Below are 20357 nucleotides of genomic sequence, written 5' to 3'. Positions count from 1 at the left end.
AAAATAAACCTCTTTCTTTCTTTTTTTTTTTTTTTTTAAATTATCCAATCTCAAACATCCTGTTATAACAACAGAAAAGAGACAGAGACAACTTAGGCAAATTAAGTATATTCTCAAAATCCTCAGCTGCAAGAATAGAAGTTTGGTACAACCTCAGGTCAGGATTCAGACAGCACAAGCACCAGACCCTCTTGGCTCCACAGAGAACCCATCTTTTGTCTTATAATTTTGCACGGTGGTGTTTCATCCCCATCCACGTCACGTTTTACTCCTACTCCTATTATTTGTGTTTGTGTTTCTCTCCCCTAAATTGCTTTAATCTCTAAATCCCTGTTATTACATTTCCTTCTCTTCCAACTCTGGCTTTTGAAAGCATGCCTAATATCACGTCGTGATTAAGGTCCTAACCCCAGCTCACACACCCAAATCCTGGAAGCATCAGAGCAAAGTTGCCCAAGGTGGAGAGACAAAAAATAGAAACTCCATCTTGGCATTTTCAGCAGTGGGTGTGGAGCCCCTACGAAGAACCAAATGCCGTGTGGTGCAGACAGAGACATCAGCCGGCTCTCTAGATGGGCCTGCTGGTGACTCTCCTCTTCAAAAGGGGTGTTGTACTATCACTGGGAGTTCATCTGTGGATCACTACTGGGAAATCGCTGCTGGTGCAGATGGCTGCTGTCTCGGAGCATCTACGGTGGGATGTCGGCAGGCACTTGAATCTCAGAGGGAAAATCGGCTTTTCTCCATTGTACTGTAAGCCTTCTTCTGGCAACAGCTTGAAGAGTGTCCTTAGGAAAAGGTCAGTGATTATCATGTCTTCAGCTAGCACGTCTGGAAGAAAGAATAAGCCTTGAAGTTCTTTGTAAAGGTCACATAGCTCCCCAACTCCAGGCTTGGCCAATGGTCTTGCAGCTGCAGGGGCTGGGGACTTCCAGAAACCCTGGGCAGACATCTGCAACACTCTAGGTAAAGGGATGGCCTTCACTAGTGTGGACGGCTCTGTGAGAGGGAACTTGGGGAGGAGCCAAACCCTGGGGCAAGATGACCTAAGTGGCCCTTGTTCGGAATACCTAAGGCCATTTGTTAACCCCTTCAGACTGCTCAACCGGATCTCTACTATGTGAACATAATTACATTCAGGTAGTTACGGGACACCCATCACATTCATCCTTCCTGCCTGCCAGCAATTAATTTCACTTAATAAATACTTATTGACTGTTGGCTATAGCACTGTACCAGGACCACGGGATAATTGTGACGAATACAATAAGCTGGTTTGAGCCCTGGTACTGGAGGCAAACAATAAACAAGCAAATTAATTCCTCCGGCATTTATTACAATTAGAAGCATATTTACTATGATGCTAAATGAAACATAAGCTTCAGGGACCTCTGGCTTGCATAGCGGGCTCTGAAGGTCCTGAAGGGGCTGAGCCCTGCTTCTGGGGCGTGGGAGGTAGGCTAGTAATTTATTCATGAGCTGTGTTTTGTAACATTGGCAAAAAGCAATATATTTGTGTATCCTTTCTTATAGAAGGTGCCCCCCGTGCATAACCTCAAGCCTGATTGCGAGGTAAGGAGCCCTGCATAGATTACTACCTGCGAACAGCAGCGAAAGCCGCGTTTTGGCCTTTTGTGGGAAAGCAACTGTGAACATGTCTGCAGTTGCTATAAACAAACCTGCTCTCATTTGCCGGTTCTCTTTCCCAATTGCTCCAGGTTTTCGTATATGCAAATCTAAGTTGATAATGCTCAGTTTCGGTGGGGGGGGTGGTGGTGGTGGTAGAGAAACCTTGCAATCATTGCAAAGAAAAATGTAAAAGTAAACAGAAGAACAAACATAGCGTTTCCTGCAACGCAGCCTGTTCAGCCTGCGTGACTTCTTTGCCACAGAAAGAGGGGATGAGAAAAAAGCGTGATTTTCCAAAAATGGCACTGAGATTATTCAAGGCCAGGTGAACTAGGACCCGAGTGAGATTTTTGAATTTAAAGTGTGGCTGTGAGAAAAAGAAAAGGACGACATCCTGAGAGGCCCCCTGAGCAGGCAGGGCTGGGTGGAGGAAGGGGCGAGAGGGCATCCCAGGAGACCACAGTTAAAACACAGAGCAAATCGTGGTAGCAGCAGCGGAGCCGCCATGACAAAGATGGAGGCACCATCCTTCTCTCTGTCACAAAGACAGTGACAATGATCAAGGAGGTTGAACTGAAGAGATTAAGTCCATTTTAGTTAAAGACTTCAGGAGGAAGCTCAGGTGACCGGGGCACAGGTACCTCAGGAGTGTGTTGGATTTCTGTCATTCAGACAAAACTCTGTAAGACAGATCAAGGAAGAAGTGTTTAGTTTTTAATCTTTTAAAAATAAATGTACTAATTCTTTGTGAACATCAATATATTTTGAACATATTCACCTCCCCCCACACACACACTCCTTCCCCTAATTCCTCCGAGATCCACCTCCACCCCCTACCCACCTCAACTTCATGTTTTGTTTATAAATAACCCATTGAGCCCAGTTTCTGAGTGTAGACCATCAACCAGAGCATAAACTACATGCCAGGGGCCACAGCCTTAAAGGAAATGGGCTCCCCCTCTCCCAGAGCCACGGACTGTCACAGCCCCTTGATTAGGGCCAGGGACCTGCGGAACCCTTCCCGCCCTATGCTGGAATGCTGCCTGGCTGTTGAGTTCACCCAGTGCAGTTTCTCGTAGGGTTCAGAAGACAGTTTCCCTCCAGTCCCGCCTGACCTCTGGCTTTGACAATCTTTCTGCTCACTCTTCTCCAGTGGTCCCCGAGCCTGGAAGATGACATGGATGTCCCATATGGGGGACACATCTTCTCTGCACTTTGATTAGCTGTGAGTTTCTGCATTTGACTACCTGCCACTGCACAGGTGTGCATGGAATCACACACACACACACACACACACACACAGAGAGAGAGAGAGAGAGAGAGAGACAGGAGGAAGAACAAGAGAAAGGATATCCTTGTGACTATGTCCACCAATTAGGTCCTGTTTCCTAAAGTTTTCCCCACCTTCCAAATAGCACCATTATTAGGACCAAAACTTGAGCATATGAACTCAGGGGAGACATTTAAAATCTAAACCACAATAATAAATAAAAATCTACTTTCTGCTAAAAGTACTATCTCCTCTACAAAGGACAAAAACATGACCACAGCATACAACAAGCACTATTAGGAGAGAGATAAATTGTGTTCACCCAAACTCCTGTATTGAAATGTTAGCTCATAACACTTCAGACTGTAATCCAGGACATCTGTGTTGTAGAAGAGATTAGGACTCAGACACACACAGAGGGAAAACCATATGAAGATACACAGAGAGACTAGCCACCCAGACCATGGAGGAAAGGGACCTCAGGAACACAACCCCTGCGTCTCAGACTGTGAAAATAGATCACTGCTCTGTATAGCAACATTTGTTATGTTTGTTACAGCAGCATTAGCAGACTAATACAAACCAGTACTGATGTCAGGGCTGTGTCCATATAGTGATAGTGGAGCTCTGAGTCCAAAATGGCCTCACAGTAAAGAAGACCTGGTGTGTCTAGACAAAAACAGCGTTCATTGCCTTCCTGGGACCTCGACTCTGTGTGCACACTGGATGTTACAGTTTTGCCCTAATGAAACTCCACTCTGCTAGCAGGAGGAGCTTTGGTAAGAACTTCCAGTTACTCTGCATATAAAGTGATGTAGCTCGTTTATGGAGTATATTGTTGTTTCCTTAGAGAGCATGACTTAGCAAATGATTCAGCAGTTTCTCTCCAAGGAATTTTGCCCGAGAGAAATTTTTGAAGTGCTGCAGAAACATATATGCAAATGACCATAGCAGTTTTAGTCTTAATAGCCAAACTAAAAATAACCTAGATGTCAATCACTGAGTGAATAAAAAGTAACCTGTGAGAATTAACCATTGTTGCAAGAGGGAACGATGTTTTCTTCAGTGGTGTGACCACAGTAAGCTGCCATGCTCACATGAAGAATTCCTTATCTAAGCTCCTGACAGCAGTTCTGATTAAACTCATTACTTCACCAAAGAAAAAGGGAGAAGCATTAAAACAGGTGGGGACTAGCTGGGAAGAGGGAAAGGGCAGCAGGGGTAATAGGAGGTGATTGGAATCAAAATACATATGCACATGTCTGGAAATGCCACAATGAAATATTGTTATGCCAAATAAGTATATCTAATAAAAAGTTTTTAAAGTCTAGAAAAAGTGGTGATATAGTCCTATAACAAAATTATACTCATCAATAAATGTGAATAAGTGTAGTATGGAGGGCCGCTTGTTGGTTCCCAGCCACCCGGCTACCTTAGACCTGAAATAATCACACAGAAACTGTATTAACTAAATCACTGCTTGGCCCATTAGGTCTAGCTTCTTATTGGGTAACTCTTACATATTAATTTAACTCATCTCCATTAATCTGTGTATTGCCACGTGGCAGTGGCTTACCAGCAAAGTTTCGGCATGTCTGACTCTGGCCTCAGCTCCACAGCTTACAGCCTAGCTTTCCCTGCTTAGTTCTGTTCTTCCCTGCCATAGGCTCAAAAGCAGTTCTTTTTTCATTAGTGGTAATCACAGCACACAGAGGGGACTCCCACATCAAATAGGATACTGATATACACAATATGGTTAAATGTCAAAAAATCTCTGAGCTTTATGAATGAAACCAGACACAAAGGCTTCAGCTACGGTAGTATTTGCATGAACATTGACAAGGGTAAAGCAATTGTGACATAAAACTGACCATAGTCCTAAGGGACCGGGAGTCAGGGGAAGGAGAATATAGATGGTAAAGAGAGGAGACCAGCTTTGGGCTACACATTTACAGTGGTTGAGGTGTTACACTACTTAAATATATAGCATGCACAGTGCTTACACACACACACACACACACACACACACACACACACACACATCTGTGTATTAAATAGGCTGTGTTACTTAAATACATTTGTGGCGTGACACTGCATATTGTCAAAACTCATTAAACTCTCCACTCTTGGTGGACAAACTTATTATACATAATATACTCCACGAATGTTGACCTGACAGGTCAATCTGATAATCATAGAATGAGGAGAAAGGAAAATAACAGAGGCAGAAATATTCGGCCAAATGCTTTTGGCAGCTTTATTTAATGTTGGTGTCCCTGTTGTTTTGAGTAATCACCTGGGCAATGTGGGGTCAGTCAGGAGTAACTGGGGGTGGAGGTGTCTTCTTATTCCAGCATCCTTTGTGTCCTTGAGAACCAACAGACCGCTATTCATATGGAAAAGAAGAGAGAGGTGAGGACAGCTTAAGCAACGCCCCTGAGCACCAAGCTAATAGGAACATGTTAATAGGAGCAGATGGAGTGTTTTGTCAACTAAAACACCATGGAAACAGCAATCACGTATGATCAGTGTGCATCCCTACCACACAATCTCTCATCTTGGACTCCTGTTAGGAGTTATCAGAGAAATGTACAAGATGAGCTCTGGTGATCTCGCCACCTCCTGATAATGAAGAAGTTATGAAAGACAACTGAGGTCATACAAACAATATTCAGGGTTGATGTAAAAAGCTCCCAGTCGCCCAGAAAGGGATAAATGAGCTTTATTATGGATAAAGCTTACACCAGGCTGGAGGCTCTCAAATATGCTCAAGTACATATGCTTATAATAATGCTCAGTTCTTTTTTAATTGGCAGGGAATCAATAGTCCATTGCCTTGAAAACTGGGAAAATTAGACATTTATCGGATTGTTTGTTCCTTTATGAATTCATTCTGGTAATCAGAAAGTAGTTTTATAAGGGTCTTTTTATAAAATGATCTCAGCTAATGAATTAAATCAAGCAAGAAGATAGACCTAGACTACATGGTCTAGCAGAAAGAAATTTGTAGATTTGGATCTTGGCATCAACAATTACAATCATCAAAAACAAAACAAAACAAAACAAAACAAAAGCAAAAAAGCAAACAACGAAAAAGAGAGTGAGCCATTTTGTCCCTGTTGATGAAATAGTCTCGCTAAAGGGATCAAACCTAAGTCTGACCTGGATCCAGGTACCAAGTTTTCAGAGCAGGTACAGGCGGAAGAACAACAGCTTAGACAACAGTACGTGCACAGTTAGTAAAAGCCACTCCCCAGGGCCTCTGACAGCTGTCTGTCAGTCCAGCCGACCTGTTTGAAAGAAAAGGATCCCGACAGAGAGAAATCAGTGGACTGGAAGAGACTAAACATTTCGAGCTTTTTAAAATGTGGAAGACAAACCCTGGCGATTTGATTGGCAGAAACGTGATGCGGTTCCTATAAAAGGCAAGAGAGTGGTTCTTATTTGGAGGGTGCTGTGGCCTGAATTGTGTCCCTCCAAATTCTTGTGATAAAGCCCTAACCATTAGGACTCAGAGACTGAGTATATTCAAACCTGGCATCTTTAATTTAAGGAGGCCAATGAAGGCGGAACAAGTTCATTAGGGTGGACCCTGATCCCACATGACTGGTGTCCTCACATGAAGATGTCACCTGATGAGATGACGTCTGCAAGTCAAAGGTAAGGACTTCTGAAGACTAAACCCGTTGATGCCTTCTCTCGGACTTCAGTCTGCAGAAGGGTGAGAAATCTGTCTGCGCCGTTTAAACTACACAGTTTGCAGTATTTTGTTAGAACAGTCATAGTGGGCTAGTTCTGAGGAAGAAACGGGTTGCGATTGAGCAGGACACAGTCAGAAATGACACTTAGTGGCTGATGAAGTTTCATCGGAAATGACACTAACAGGGGTGTCCACTTTTGAGCCACTCCTCATTTCCTGCTGCTTCATGAGGTGTCTCCGTGCCCATGTTTTATTTGCTGGTGTAAATGTAGAAAATAGGAATGGAAGATAAAGATTTTGCTGTAAACAAAAGTTATCTAGGCAGCTGCTGCAGGAGTACCTTCCGCTCCTTCAGCCAAAAGTCGCTGAAGTACGAGCCCACTGTGCTGCAGAGCGCCTTCGGCTCTGTTAGCCAATAGCCGCTGAAATACCAGCCCACTGGGGCGTGGTATATTTCTCCTTAAAAAAAGAGCGGCAAGCCTCGGCTCGGCCTCTTGGTTCCGGCGCTTGCCTCCGGCTCCTGCTCCAGTGACTAGGCTCCTTTCCTGACGGTTTATGTGTATGTAAGTTTACCCCCCAAAATAAATACCCCTTTAAAACCTAACTGGTGTGGGATTGATTCACCATTAGGCAGCAGAGGGTCTCAGCTGAGATTAGGGAGGAGGAGAAGTTTTTAATAGAAATGAGTGTATCTCCAGCATAATGGTTTGAATGAGAATGGCCCAGTAGCCTCATGTTTGAAAAATTGGTCCCCAGTTGGTAGAATTGTTTAGAAAAGATTAGGAGGTATGGCCTTGTTGGAGGAGGTGTGCCTCTGGGTTCGAGATTTCAAAAGCTCACACCATTCCCGGTCAGCTCTCCGCCTTGTGTCTGTGGATCAAGATGTGAGCTCTCACCTACTGCACCAGTGCCTACCTGCTTGCCTGCTGCCGTGCCCTCCACCGTGATGGCCATGGACTCTAAGTCTCTGAAACTGTAAGACCCCAATAAACTCTTTTTTTAATGAGTTGCCTTGATTGCGTCTTATCACAGCAATAGAAAAGCTCCTAAGACATCTAGCCTACTTCCTGGACAGGAAGTGTACTTACAGAAGTGGGCAGGGAGATGCTGCCGTAGAATAGGAGGTGGTAGGAGAGGGTTTTGCTAAAGCCTGACAGGTTATGAGCCACTGTTCAGCCTATTGAGAGCACCGTGAGTTGGCATTATGCTGGTCTCTTTTCCTATTGCCTCAGTTACTCTCATGTTAGAAAAAAATGAAAAAGGACAGCGGAAAACTGAAACGAAGTTGCTTTATTATTTTTTTCTCTAAGTTATTTCTGTCTTCAAATTTTCAGTTGTACTGTTTTGTTTTCCACTAGGTGAGAATGAACTTGAGTTTCTGATCCTTCTGCCTCCACCTCCTGAATGCTGGGATTACAAGCATGCACCAACACACATGATTTTTATACAGAGCTGGGGATCAAACCTGGGACCTTATGCATGTTAAGCAAGAGATCTTTCAACTGAGCTACATCTCCAGTCCTATTTCTTCAGTGTTTTTTTTTCCTGCAAGCCTTCTGTGGGTCCCTAGACCCAATGTTTCCCCATCCAGTCTTAGTGTTTCCAAGAACAGTGAAGGAGGTCACTAACTCCATTCTCTTCCCACCAGGATCGCAAAGGGTGTGCTTGCCACGTGGTTCCTAGGCTGTTACCAGGATCTGTTAAATAGTTTCAGTCTTCTTCAAAGAAACTAAACTGCATGCCACTGGTATCCATCTATGCTTTTTATTCTAGCCTCTTAGTCTTGATAACATGACGAGTTCTGATACATACTTGGCAACTCTAGGGAAGGGTGCTTGCACTTTTTCCTAATGCAGCTACATACATTTGTGACATTGAGCAGTGGCATGGGGTATGAAGCTGGTGGCTTTCAGCAGACTTTTAGGGGTGGCTCGTCTCTTCATATGGCTGTAGGATTTGTGGGCTGCCACTGTATGCGGTCTATAGTCTCTGGGAATGGCTAGTCTGAAAGAAACCATGCCTCCAGCATCCCTCATCCATGTGTTATTCGCCTACCACTGACATTTCAAAACCCTGTGATAGAAATCCCATCACCTGGATGTATGCTTTGCTCAGACAATGGTGCCAAGAAAATCTCCCCAGCCTTCCAGAAGGAGTGTTACAAAGACTTTGACAATAGTTGAATCAAAACTCTAGTCTACAATGTCTAAGACATCACATCGACTAGAATGGCAAAAATCACGTTAGGAAAAGCAAAAAGAAAGTCAGAAGAAAGCAAGTGTTGGTGAGCATGAAAAACTGGGATGCTTGTGGATCTCTGGCAGGGAGCAGCCTGGCGATTCCTCACAATGTAAACATGAGATCGCCATGTGGTACAGCAGCAATTCCTAAACAGACAGGCCAAAAACCTGGAAGCAGGAACACGAGCAGATGTCTGTATCCCATACAGGAGCTTTATTAATAGCAGGCAAAGCGGGGGAAATAATTCACATGGCAACTGCAAGGAATGCATAATAAAGAATGACGTGTTCACATACGCAGTGGAATACTATTCTACCATGAAAACTGACGTTTTGACATACTCTTTGTGATACATGCTATGGCATCGCCATTATGCTCAAATAAAACAAACTAGATAGACAAGGACAAATACTTATACACGATACCTCTGAACAGGAAAAATTATACTGACAGGAAGCAGAATGCAAGTTACTAGGGTGAGACAGATGAGAATTACAATGCAGATACATCGGCCATAGATGGAAATGATAGCTGCATGCCACTGCGAACATGGTCAGACCACCACTCTTAAGATGATAAAGTGAGGGCAGGAGAGATGGCCCGCCAGTCAAGAGGACTTCTTGTTCTTCCAGAGAACCTGAGTTGGATCCCTACCACTCACATTGGGCAGCTCGCATGCCTGTAACCCCAGCTCCAACCCTCTCCCCTGGCCTCTTTAGGCATTGCACTAACAGGCACAGAAACACATACATACCATATATACATGAGTTTTTAGCAGTAAAATAATGTTGTTTCCTTCCTTCCTTGGCTGGTACAAATATACAAACTGTCCCCATTAATGGAGTATCATGTACTTTTTTGAGACTTGTGTATAGTGCACAATATTTGGATCAGATTAAATATATTTGTGACTTCAAACATTTGCAATTCTTTTTTTGTTGTTTTTATTGAGATGGGGGGTCTCACTTTGTAGCCCATGCTGGCCTAAAAGTCATGATCCTTCTGGATCAGCCTCTCAAATTCTAGAATGACAGACAGATGCCATCATGCCCAGCTGTCATATCTTTATGAGAATAAATGTCAAAACCCTCTCTTTCTCCTGCCTTTAGAACTACATTATACATTATTATAGGATAAAATATTATGTATATCTTACCAACACAAAAAGCATCATTTTAAAACAAAGTCTAGTCCCACACGCAGGAAACCTTATCACAGATAGCTATCATAAAACTCTTTGTTTGCGTTGCATGTTTATTTTTCTGTGCAGTGCTGCTGATGAAGCCAGGGACTCACGCTGGCTGGGCATGCACTCACTTATCAAGCTCCACCCCCTGCCCCACAGTAGATGCCTTACCTTTAGCAGTGCTGCCCACCAGACAACTGCAGTCATCTGGATTGCAGCACGCTGGCCCTGGTCTTCTTACCTAAAAGTGTGAAACTCATCATTAGAGGTTCGTCTGATACTGTGACAACATGCACCAACAAAAACAGCTTCGGGGAGGAAAGGGTTTGTTTAGCTTAGACTTCTGGGTCATAGTCCATCAATAGGGGCAGTCAGGGCAAGAACCCAAGCAGGAAGTTGAAGCGGAAACTAGAGGAATATTGTTTGCTAGATCTCTCAGGTTCATGCTTAGCTAGATTGCTCACACGGTGTAGGACCACCTGCTCAGGGAATAGCACAGTGCACAGCAGGCCCTCCTATATCAATTAATAATCAAGACAGTTCCTCACAGACAAACCTGACAAAAACCATTACTTACTTGAGACTCCCCCCCCCATGTCCCCCAAATAGGCTCACTGTGTAATTAAGTGCTTGCTTTACAAGCATGAAGATCCAAGTGCAAAACCCCAGCATCCATGGTAAAGCCAGGAATGCACATGCAAGTCTATGGCTGGGTGTGGGGCTAGCGGCAAGCAGATTTGGGGACTCACTGGACAGCCATTTCAGTCGAGACAACAAACTCCAGGCTCAGTGAGAGATCCTGTCTCAAAGAATGAGGTGGAGAGTAAGCTCAGCTCTTAATAACACTGGCTGCTCTTCCAGAGGATGTGGGTTCAATTCCCATGGTAGCTCATAACTGTCTGTAACTCCAATTCCAGGGGATCCAATACTCTTAGATATATATGCAGGCAAAACACAAATGTACATGAGATAAAAATAGATTAATTTTAAAAATGAGGTGAAGGTTGAAGACTTTCTAACATCAACCACTGGCTTCCATCTACACACATCACATGCATATAACACACATATGCACATATGCATATAACACACATGCAACAGGCATAAACACCCACATACACATGTAGGTAGCACATGCATACACATATGCACACATACATGTAATGCACATATACACATATTAACACACATATATGCATATATGTGCACACGTGCATATAATATACACACACATACACACAGAACTGGAATTTATATCACAAGAATCTAAACACCCCCTCCCGCTAGCTCCAAGGCCAGTGGAATTGGGTTAAAAATACACCCAGGAAACCACCCTGAAGCAGAGAAAGGCCTACCATGGGCCAGAGTCTGCCTCATGTACAACCATAGGCTGACCTAATCATGCCAACCTCTAGGACTATGTGCTAAACCCAGTGCCACAACATCAGAAACATGTATCAGCAGTCCCTACCCCAGCCTCCCTTCCCAGTGTCCCCATTTTTAGAAACACGAGCCTTGTGCTCAGCAGAGACTGTGAAAGCTGATCTTGGATGATGGTATCGAGGCAGTAAGGCTGACCTTTTTCTACCCAATCTATATTCCTTTCTCTTCTTCTGAGGCTGCGCTCTCCAACAGTAGGAGAGCAGAAGGAGGGACTAGAAGGAGAACGTAGCAGAAATAGACAGAGACGATTTGTATCCTTGGACACCTCCATTGAAAGTTAAATTCTGAAGGGGAAGGAGAAACCTGAAATGTACTAAGAGTAGAATTTTTCACCTGCCACATCTCTTTCAGTCTCAGGAAAGCCAGATAGGTCAAGAGGAAGAAGATAATTGATTTTGCCTTTCTGGGGCCTCAGAAAATGAGAGCAGGGTGATGGTGGATGTACTTAATACGGGCTGGGCAGGCAGCTCAATAGGTACCTGGAACTTCACTGGACAAGCATGAGGATCTGATTGCATGCCCAGAAGCCGTGTCAATCCAGACATGGTAACACACATCTGTAGTCCCACTGTTTCTACAACACGGGAGCTGGAGAGAAGAGAATCCCCAGAAGGACATGTGACCGCTAGCCTAGAGGACACAGCAGCGAACAAGAGATCTTGTCTCAAACAAGGTAGGAGGTGAGTACTGGCACACACACATACACACGTGCACATACAAACATACACAGACAAATAAACACTCATGGACATACAGACACATACACACATGCAGAGGCAAACACACATGCATACGTGCACATGTAGACACAAATACACATGCACATACACATACGTGTATAAACATACAGGCATGAATGCACACAAACATACATAGACACACAGACACACAACACATACAGAGTTCTTTTTTTCAAAATAGCTGTAAACATTAGTCATGGTCTTGGACCTGAACCATGCAAAAGAGATACCTAACAAAGCTGCCTCAGTGAGTCCTTGCAGGCCTGCTCAAGTGAGAGTTTCCACTTGGAACTGGCCTTGGAGATACCTCCTGGTTAAAGTTCAAGGCATTGTGATACATGAGACCTCAATCCAAGCTACCTGACATTGTACTCCAGTCCTCACTCCAGCCTAACCTTTGTCCCTGACTTGTCCCTGGTGTAGAAGGTCCTTCTATTTATGTGTTGCTTTCATTGGTTAATCAATAAAGAAACTGCTTGGCCTGATAGGAGAGAACTTAGGTAGGCAGAAAAGACAGAACTGAATTCTGGGAGGAAGGAAGCAGAGAGAAAGTCGCCATGGAGACGCCAGGTCAGACATGCTAAATCTTTCCCTGTAAACCACGACCTTGTGGTGAACACAGACTAACAGAAGTGGGTTAAATCAAGATGTGAAAGTTAGCCAATAGGAGGCTAGAACTAATGGCCAAGCAGTAATTTAATTAATACAATTTCTGTGTGATTATTTTGGGTGTAAGCTAGCTGGGTGGCAGGGACGAACAAAGGGCCCCCCCACTCTCTTTGTAACATGTCCCAGTGATTCCTTCCTTGGAGTTGCAGAAAGGGCCTTTTGTAACCACTCAATTCATGGTATGACATTAATAGAAGGTAGGGATCAGGGGGCTAGAGAGATCGCTTGGTAGTTAGGTGTGCATATTGCTCTTACAGAAGTCTCAAGTTTAATTCCCTACGCTTACATCAGGCTAACAGCCACCTGTAACTCCAGCCCCAGGGTATCTAAAACTTCTGGCTTCTGTGGGCAACTGCACCCATATGCATACACACGTGACACCTTGCCAAACACATTAAAATGAAATAAATCTTAAATCCTTTAAAGAAAAACATTTGGGAATCCAATTGCCTTGGTAAAGATGCCAATCTCCTAGCTTCCCTTGCAGCTATATCTGGTCATGTGATTAGGTTAACAGCAATGGAGTTGAAACCAAGGTCATGACCTCAGAAGGAGCTGAGCATGTTCTCTTCTCACCCAGTTCTATCTCCCTCTCCACGGGAAATAACCCCAGTGCTGTGAAAGAGCGCCACTGGGAAAAGACCATTTGTCTCTGACAATGGCGGCCCTATGATGTTCTTCTCTAGCAGTTTCTTCTGCCCTACATCCCATCCTTACACTAGCATCAGCTCGACTTTCCTCAAGCGCAACATATAAACTAAGTCCAAATGAATCAGACATGTGTGCTATACTCTATCTGGCACAGCTGTACTTTAATGTGCAAACAAATCACATTAAAATGCAATGTCTTGTTGAAATGCAGAGTGTTTCCGTAGGTCTGGGCTGGGAGCTAAAATTTGGTGTTTCTAACAAGCTGTGATGCTGATCATGTTGATTAGACCACATGCTGCGTAATGAGAACATAAAGCCTGGCTGCTGAGAGGTCCCTGTCATCACTCCACTCTGAGTGTGCAGGTCCTCCCGGGCACCCGCTGAACCCCCGAGTCCTCTCCAGTTTCTCTCTTCTTGCTGAAGGCCTGTCACCTTCGCGGTGTTCCCATCTCTCTGCATCAGCCTGTGCTGACCCAGGTCCTTCTTAGGTCCAAGGTAAGGCTCTAGGGCAAAGCAAACAGTGTGGCCAGATGTGTGGGACCAGACAGCAGACAGCTATAGTAGTGTGAGGACATCACCTCCAGGTTCCAACATTAACCCAGGTGATGCTTCTGAGTGAGGACTTCTGAGCCATTTTCTCGAGAATTCCATCCCCACAATGACTTCATTCCCTTGTTCTCTCCACCTGCCCCAACCCCAACTTCTTACCCCCTCACACCCCGGATGCATGGCTTGCTTAGTTTATTCCCTGTCTATCTCCTCCCACTGGAATTTCGGCCAGAGTCTGTGTTTACCAAGTGGGCCCATAACAGGAAGCTCATCAACACACAAACAGGGACACTACAGAGACACTCTAGGCAGCATGGTGATGCATCTTACAGCCATCAGTCAGGATCAAGAAAAGCGATCCAACTGCAGCCCTTCGGGAGCACAGCCGGGTTGCCAGGACAAGGTCTTGACCGCTCAAGAAACATCAAGATCTTATAGGTAAGAATAGATCTCAAGAAGTCTTGCTACTTACCTCCAACCACTGGTCTTTCTCCTCCTTTCTGGAAACCTGATATGTGTCTGCCACTACCTTGTCAGCAAGTCCATAGGGCTGCTGTTACTCATCCCTGTCCATCGATGAAAACACTGAGGCTTAGAGACTGGAGATCTGTGTTCAAGAAGAAAAGTCCAGATCTGAACTCAACTTGGCTTAAGTCTAAAGACATGAGGGCTTACGTGTGGGAGTCCCAGAGTGGACTGGGTTTCTAGGTGAAGGTCAGGTGACTCCAGTCTGCAGAAGAAAAAGGCCGAAGAGGCTGTGGACCAATGTGTGTCCCGTCCTGGATGGATTATGTACTGGTTAGCTTTGCACAGCTGTGACCAAAATGTTACAGAGCAGCTTAAAGGATGGGAGATTGGTTTGGGCTCATGGTTTTAGAGGTGTCAGTCGAGCATGGCAGGGAGAGTGTGATAGAGCAGATCATACTGAGGCAGACAGGAAGCGGAGGTTGTGGTAAGAGTACCTCAGTTTCCAGTACTTTCAAAGGCTCACTGCAGGTATCCACTTCTTCCTGCAAGAGCCCACTTTTAAGCTTTTACAGCTTCCTATAATAACGCCGCCTGGTGGGGACCACAGATTCAAAACATGAGCCCCGCATTTTGCATTCAAATCATCAATGATTCTTTCCTCTGTGGAAGCTCACACATGCTGACTTTTATTTACCCTGAGACCCAGCCTCCAAGCCAGCCCTTGGGTCCCTGCTGACTCACCTGGTCCCTGTATTGGTCTCTTTCTTTGATTTGGAGCAAATTGTCTAATGGTACCCACCTGCGTTGTGCTCTTTCAACCCTTGGTGACTCTAGGCTACTGATGCTAGCCCACCAGGCTACCGATGCAAGCCCACCAGGCTACCCCATGAGACCCCTTATCCCGTAGAACCTTATCTGGAAGAACAAGTGAAAAGCATGGCTAAAAGCCACTTGGTGGCTACCCTAAACACTTCCCCATACGTTAGGGAATACCCCTTCATCCATGACAACTTCAGGTCACAAGAAACAACTTCAAAGAGGCAAAAGTATAATACAGCTCTTAGGGCTTCTGAGCCTGTATGTGTAAAAGGTTCCTGGGTGTTCATGTAAGGTAACTTCCATGGAGTAACAGCCTGTGAGGATTCCCACCTGGGGTGGGGAAGGCTGGGGGAGTGAAACAGGGAGTCCTAGCACAGAGGGACTTTTGGATTTTGCTTTGCTCCCTGCCTCGGGCTGTTATTAAAGTTCACGCAGGTTTTCAGACACAATCCCACACCTGTGACCTGTACCGTCTGGCCAATGAGTGCTCTTCGTCTGTTATGAAAGTGTCTCTGCAATTAAAGCGACATGTGGAGAGGGCCTAAGAGATGGCTCCCCTCTTCCTGAGCGACACGGCCATGTTCTGAATTTAGAAAACTCCCTTTTGGATGAACTCAACACCCTTCCAGACATAATCTCATTTATCCCCCCAGCTGCCTGCTGGTCCTGGCGGCCCCTTTCCTAGAGGTGAAAAGTGACGCCGAAAGATCTGAGAGACAGATGAGAGTGTGCGAAGGCAAGCCCTGATACCTAGGTCTCCGGACCCTGTCCCTCAGCCCCGTCCCGCTGTGGACTCCGTTATCCTGACGCCCTGAGCACCAGAGGGAATATGCATCCTTCCACTTGCAATTGTCTGAAGAAAGGTCAGTTTTCAAAATCTGTGCTTGGTCACAGAGCTGGGCCCAGGAGCGAGGCTAGATAGAAACACGTAGAAATCAGAATTTCAGATTCTTGAGAAGCGAAGTGGAGGCGAACACGGGTAGAAGAGCACAGGGGAGGGTGATGGGCTCCCAAGTGCCCAGTGATTGAGGCCTCAGTGGCCCTCAGCCCCTGAAAGCATAGGCGAGCAAGCCATCTCAGCGTGAAACACAGTGAATGATGCCACGTGATCCGCGCACAAGGACTGGTGCCTCGCTTAGCGTTCAGGGTTCATTGGTTTTTGAAAGATTCCAAACTCAGGCAGATGGTGCGGTTCATGCTTGTGCCTCCTCAGGCACGGCTGCTCAGGTGTCTAAGCTGGTGAGTACGCATGGCAGTTGTTCGAGTTCATTTGCTGTCGCTGAAAGCACACTCCCTCAGACTGGGTAAGTTATAAAGGTAAAGGAATCATTTGCTGCTCGTAGTTCTGGAGGTGATGGTGTTGGTGGTGTGTGTGTGTGTGCATGTATGTGTGTGCATGTGTGTGTGCATGTATGTGCATGCACGTTCGTGTGTGAACATGTGTGTGTGTTTCTGCCTGTGTGTGTTTGTGTCTATGTGTATGTGTGTGTGTGCATGCATGTGCATATGTGTGCTTGCATGGGTGTGTGTGTATGCACATGTATGTGTGTATGTTTCTGCCTCTCTGTGTGTGTTTATGTCTATGTGTATGTGCATGCGTGCACATCTTTGTAAGTACTCGTGTTGGTACCCAGAGTGGCCAGAAGTCAACCTTGGGTGCTGCTCCTTAGGATCGGTCTGCGTTGGTTCTTGGGAGTCTTTCACTACTGAGACTTGCTGATTGAGCCCTAGGAACCTGCCAGACTGTGTCCCCAACATGGGGATTACAAACACCAACTATCACATGCAGGCTTTTCTATGTGTTCTGGGGATCAAACTCAGGCCCTCAAGTTTGTACAACAAGCACTTTCTGGGCTGAGCCATCTCTCAAGCCCCAGGTGATGGCCATCTTGACGGTAGAGTCCTGAGGCAGCGCAGGGCACCATGTGACAAAAGGCAGGGAGTGCTTGAGAAATACAGCCAAACTGGCTTTTATAGCAGACCCATTAATTCATTAATCGCATGAACGGGTTAATTTATTCATGAACACAGAGCCATAATCACCTCCTGGAGGTCCCACCTGATCCCTGCTCTGGGTATGTCACACTGGAGATGCGATTTCATCATAGACTGTCATGGGGCAGACAACGTTCCAAGCACAGTAGCACCCCGCAGAATACTGACAGCGTTAGCAGCTAACCTGTATCGATAGCTTGCTCAGGAAAGGCGTAGCCACTTCATGAGTGTTACCGTATTTAATCCTTTCCCAAAGCTTGCAATTGCCAGCCCATTCTCCTTCTGAAAATACTGAGGCTTACTGAATATGGTTGAGGGCTTGCAAGAAGACTCAGTTCATCAAGTGTTTGCCCTCCATGCCCGGGGACCTGAACCCATATGGAAAAAGGAGTTTCCTAGTCGCTGATCTATCACTGTATAGAAACCCTGCCGCTGTAATCTGAAAAAAGGTGCGTGAGAGAAAGACACCGTGTGACAGCTCAGGTGCATGGGGAGAAAGTGAATGAAAAGAGGGGGAGTGGGAGACCAGTCTCTGGGGACAAGAGTGGCAAAAGACAAGAGAGACAGACAGACAGGCACAGAGAGAAAGTGTGAGAGATGGGAGGTGGACGGGGCCCTTTTTAAAGAGAACATAGTGCATGTACACAGGAGGGGCTCTCGGTGGCTACAGCTGAGGACGTGTACCCCAAGGTCAGGCCAGTGCAGAGGCCTGGACACTAGCAACCATGACCACAGCAACTCTTACAAAAGAAAGCCTTTAAGTGGGGTATTGCTTACGGTTTCAGAGGGGTTAGCTCATTATCATCACGGTGGGAAACATGTCAGAATGCAGGCAGGTGCTGAAGCAGTAGCTGAGATCGACTGACCATAGGCAGAGAGAGAGGTAGGGGGCAAACCTTGGCCTGTTGTGAGCTTTTTAAACCTCAAAGCCCATTCTCAGTGACATAATTTCTCCAACAAGGCCACACCTCCTAGTGCCACTCCGTGCTGACCAAGCGTTCAAATCTATGAGTCTATGAGTGCCATTCTTATTCAAACCGCAGCATTCCACTCCTGGCCTCCATCGGCCTGTCGCCATATCATAAGGCAGAAATGTATTCAGTCAAACTTCAAAAGTCCCCATAGTCTACAACAGTCTCAGCACTGTTTTAAAGTCCAAAGTTCAAAGTCTATTCTGAGACGCGAGGCAATCTCTAAACGGAAACTCCCTGTAAAAACCAAAATCAAAAAAGCAGGTCATGTACCTCCTCCAGACAATAGCCCAGGGTATACATTACCATTCCAAAAGGGAGGAGAGGGAGCGTAGCAAGGAAACAGCGGACCCAAGCAAGGCCTGAAACCAGCTGGGCAAACGCCACACTCTGCATCCCCACGTCTGATGTCAAAGTGTTCTTCAGATCTCCTGCTCCTTCAGCTTTGCTGACTGCACCAAGAACAACCACTGTGTGAGTTGTTCTCTGACCTCTGCATGCACACCGTGGTACATGTGCACACACACTGTGTATCACTCTCTCACGCTCTCTCATACACACACACATACACACTACTAATAATAACAAATAACAAATACTTTGAAAGACTACAGCTGATATTGTCTACCTGACTCTTCCTCAACTACTCGGCCATTTAAGTGCTTCTGTTTGGAAAGACTAGTCATTGGTACGGCAGGGAGCTTCCCGTTGGCCACCGTAATTTTTCTCTCCAAGGAAGCCAATGAAACGCCAGCTTTGCCGCTGAACCCTAGGAAGCAGATTCTGCTTTTTAAATCTCAGTGACAGCTTCCCGTCTTTCTGTCTTCCAGTTCCATTTGTAAACAGTCACTGAGAAGTACAAACCTCTGATGCCTTCTGCGGAGTTCTAGCACAAGCTGATTAGACGTCAACCTCCTGGAAGGCGGCACTTAACCAAACAACACAGAGAGCTTCACAGAGAGATATCTGTATCGACTCTGTTCTCCTCGTGCAGAGGTCAGGGACAGCATCGTCCCACCCCCAGGACAGGTGCTCACCTTGCCCTCACTCCCCAGCTGCAGACATTCACTTGCACAGGTTGCAGAGGCCTGCCTGGAGGGTGACCTCGGAAAGTCTGCGCGCCATCAGATGAGGAGTTAGGATACCCAAGGCAAGTCACGCGGGAAGCCTTTCAACCGTAAAGCATAGCCGTTGTTCAGGCCACAGCTCCCACAGGCCACCGAGGCTCGTTGTTCCTGTTGAACCTTGAAGCAAGAGGTCTTGTCTGACTGGTGCCCTTCTGGCGTTTCTGTTTCCTTAGCATCATCGGCTGCTTTCCTGCCTGCTGAGAAGACTAGCAACAAAGAAATGGATTTATGCCATGTCCCTTTTCCTCGTCAGACAAAACGCACCACGAGGACAAGTGTTCAGTTCCTCTTGCTCAGCAGAGTGTCCCACACACCTAGCTGCTAGCCACTAAATACGTGTAAAGGAAAAAAATGAGTAAATATTCGTGAAAGGCTAGGTGACCACGGGGACACTGCACCGCTCGGTCTTCCGCTATTATAATATACACCGGAGATGACCAATATATGAGAGAGAAGGCTTATTTTGCATCCCTGCCTTGGCAATTGGAGTGCAACTATTGTTTCATAGGACGTGGTACATGTATTACGAGCAGTCCAGCGAGTGGTTAAATGGTATATTCATGCCATAAAATACAATGCAGGCATTAAGGAGAATGGAGTAAGCTGGGGGCGGAAGGATGGGGAGCACGTCTTTAATCCCAGCACTCAGGAGTCAGAGGCAGGCAGATCTCTGTGAGTTTGAGGCCAGCCTGGTTACAAAGCATGTTTCCAGGACAGTCAGAATTGTAACATGGAGAAACCCTATCTTGAAAAACAAATAAACAAAAATGAGTGGTTTGATATTTAAATTTGTTTAAAAAAAACAAACAACTTGGGGGGCTGAGGAAATTGCAGAGGACTCATTTTCAGTTTCTGGTACCCATGTGGGGCTCACAATCACCTAAAACTCCAGTTCGGGG

At 45.7% G+C, this 20357-nt stretch overlaps 1 long non-coding RNA gene across 1 annotated transcript; it reads right to left on the bottom strand.

The window, feature by feature from the left end:
- Positions 1–92: 92 nt before the first annotated feature.
- On the bottom strand, positions 93–19487 carry LOC125387459 (uncharacterized). The gene is made up of 6 exons (XR_007227860.3): positions 19369–19487; positions 14551–14685; positions 10198–10267; positions 5196–5285; positions 2271–2309; positions 93–831 (listed from the first exon to the last, which is right to left on the bottom strand). It is a non-coding gene; the product is annotated as an uncharacterized LOC125387459 (long non-coding RNA).
- Between the last annotated feature and the right edge of the window lie 870 nt (positions 19488–20357).

This window comes from Myodes glareolus, chromosome 8 (genome assembly GCF_982192425.1).
Source record: "Myodes glareolus chromosome 8, mMyoGla1.1, whole genome shotgun sequence".
In the NCBI taxonomy this organism is placed as follows: domain Eukaryota; kingdom Metazoa; phylum Chordata; class Mammalia; order Rodentia; family Cricetidae; genus Myodes; species Myodes glareolus.
Note: the sequence above shows the minus strand (reverse complement) of the source record. Positions and strands in the feature narration are given on the sequence as shown.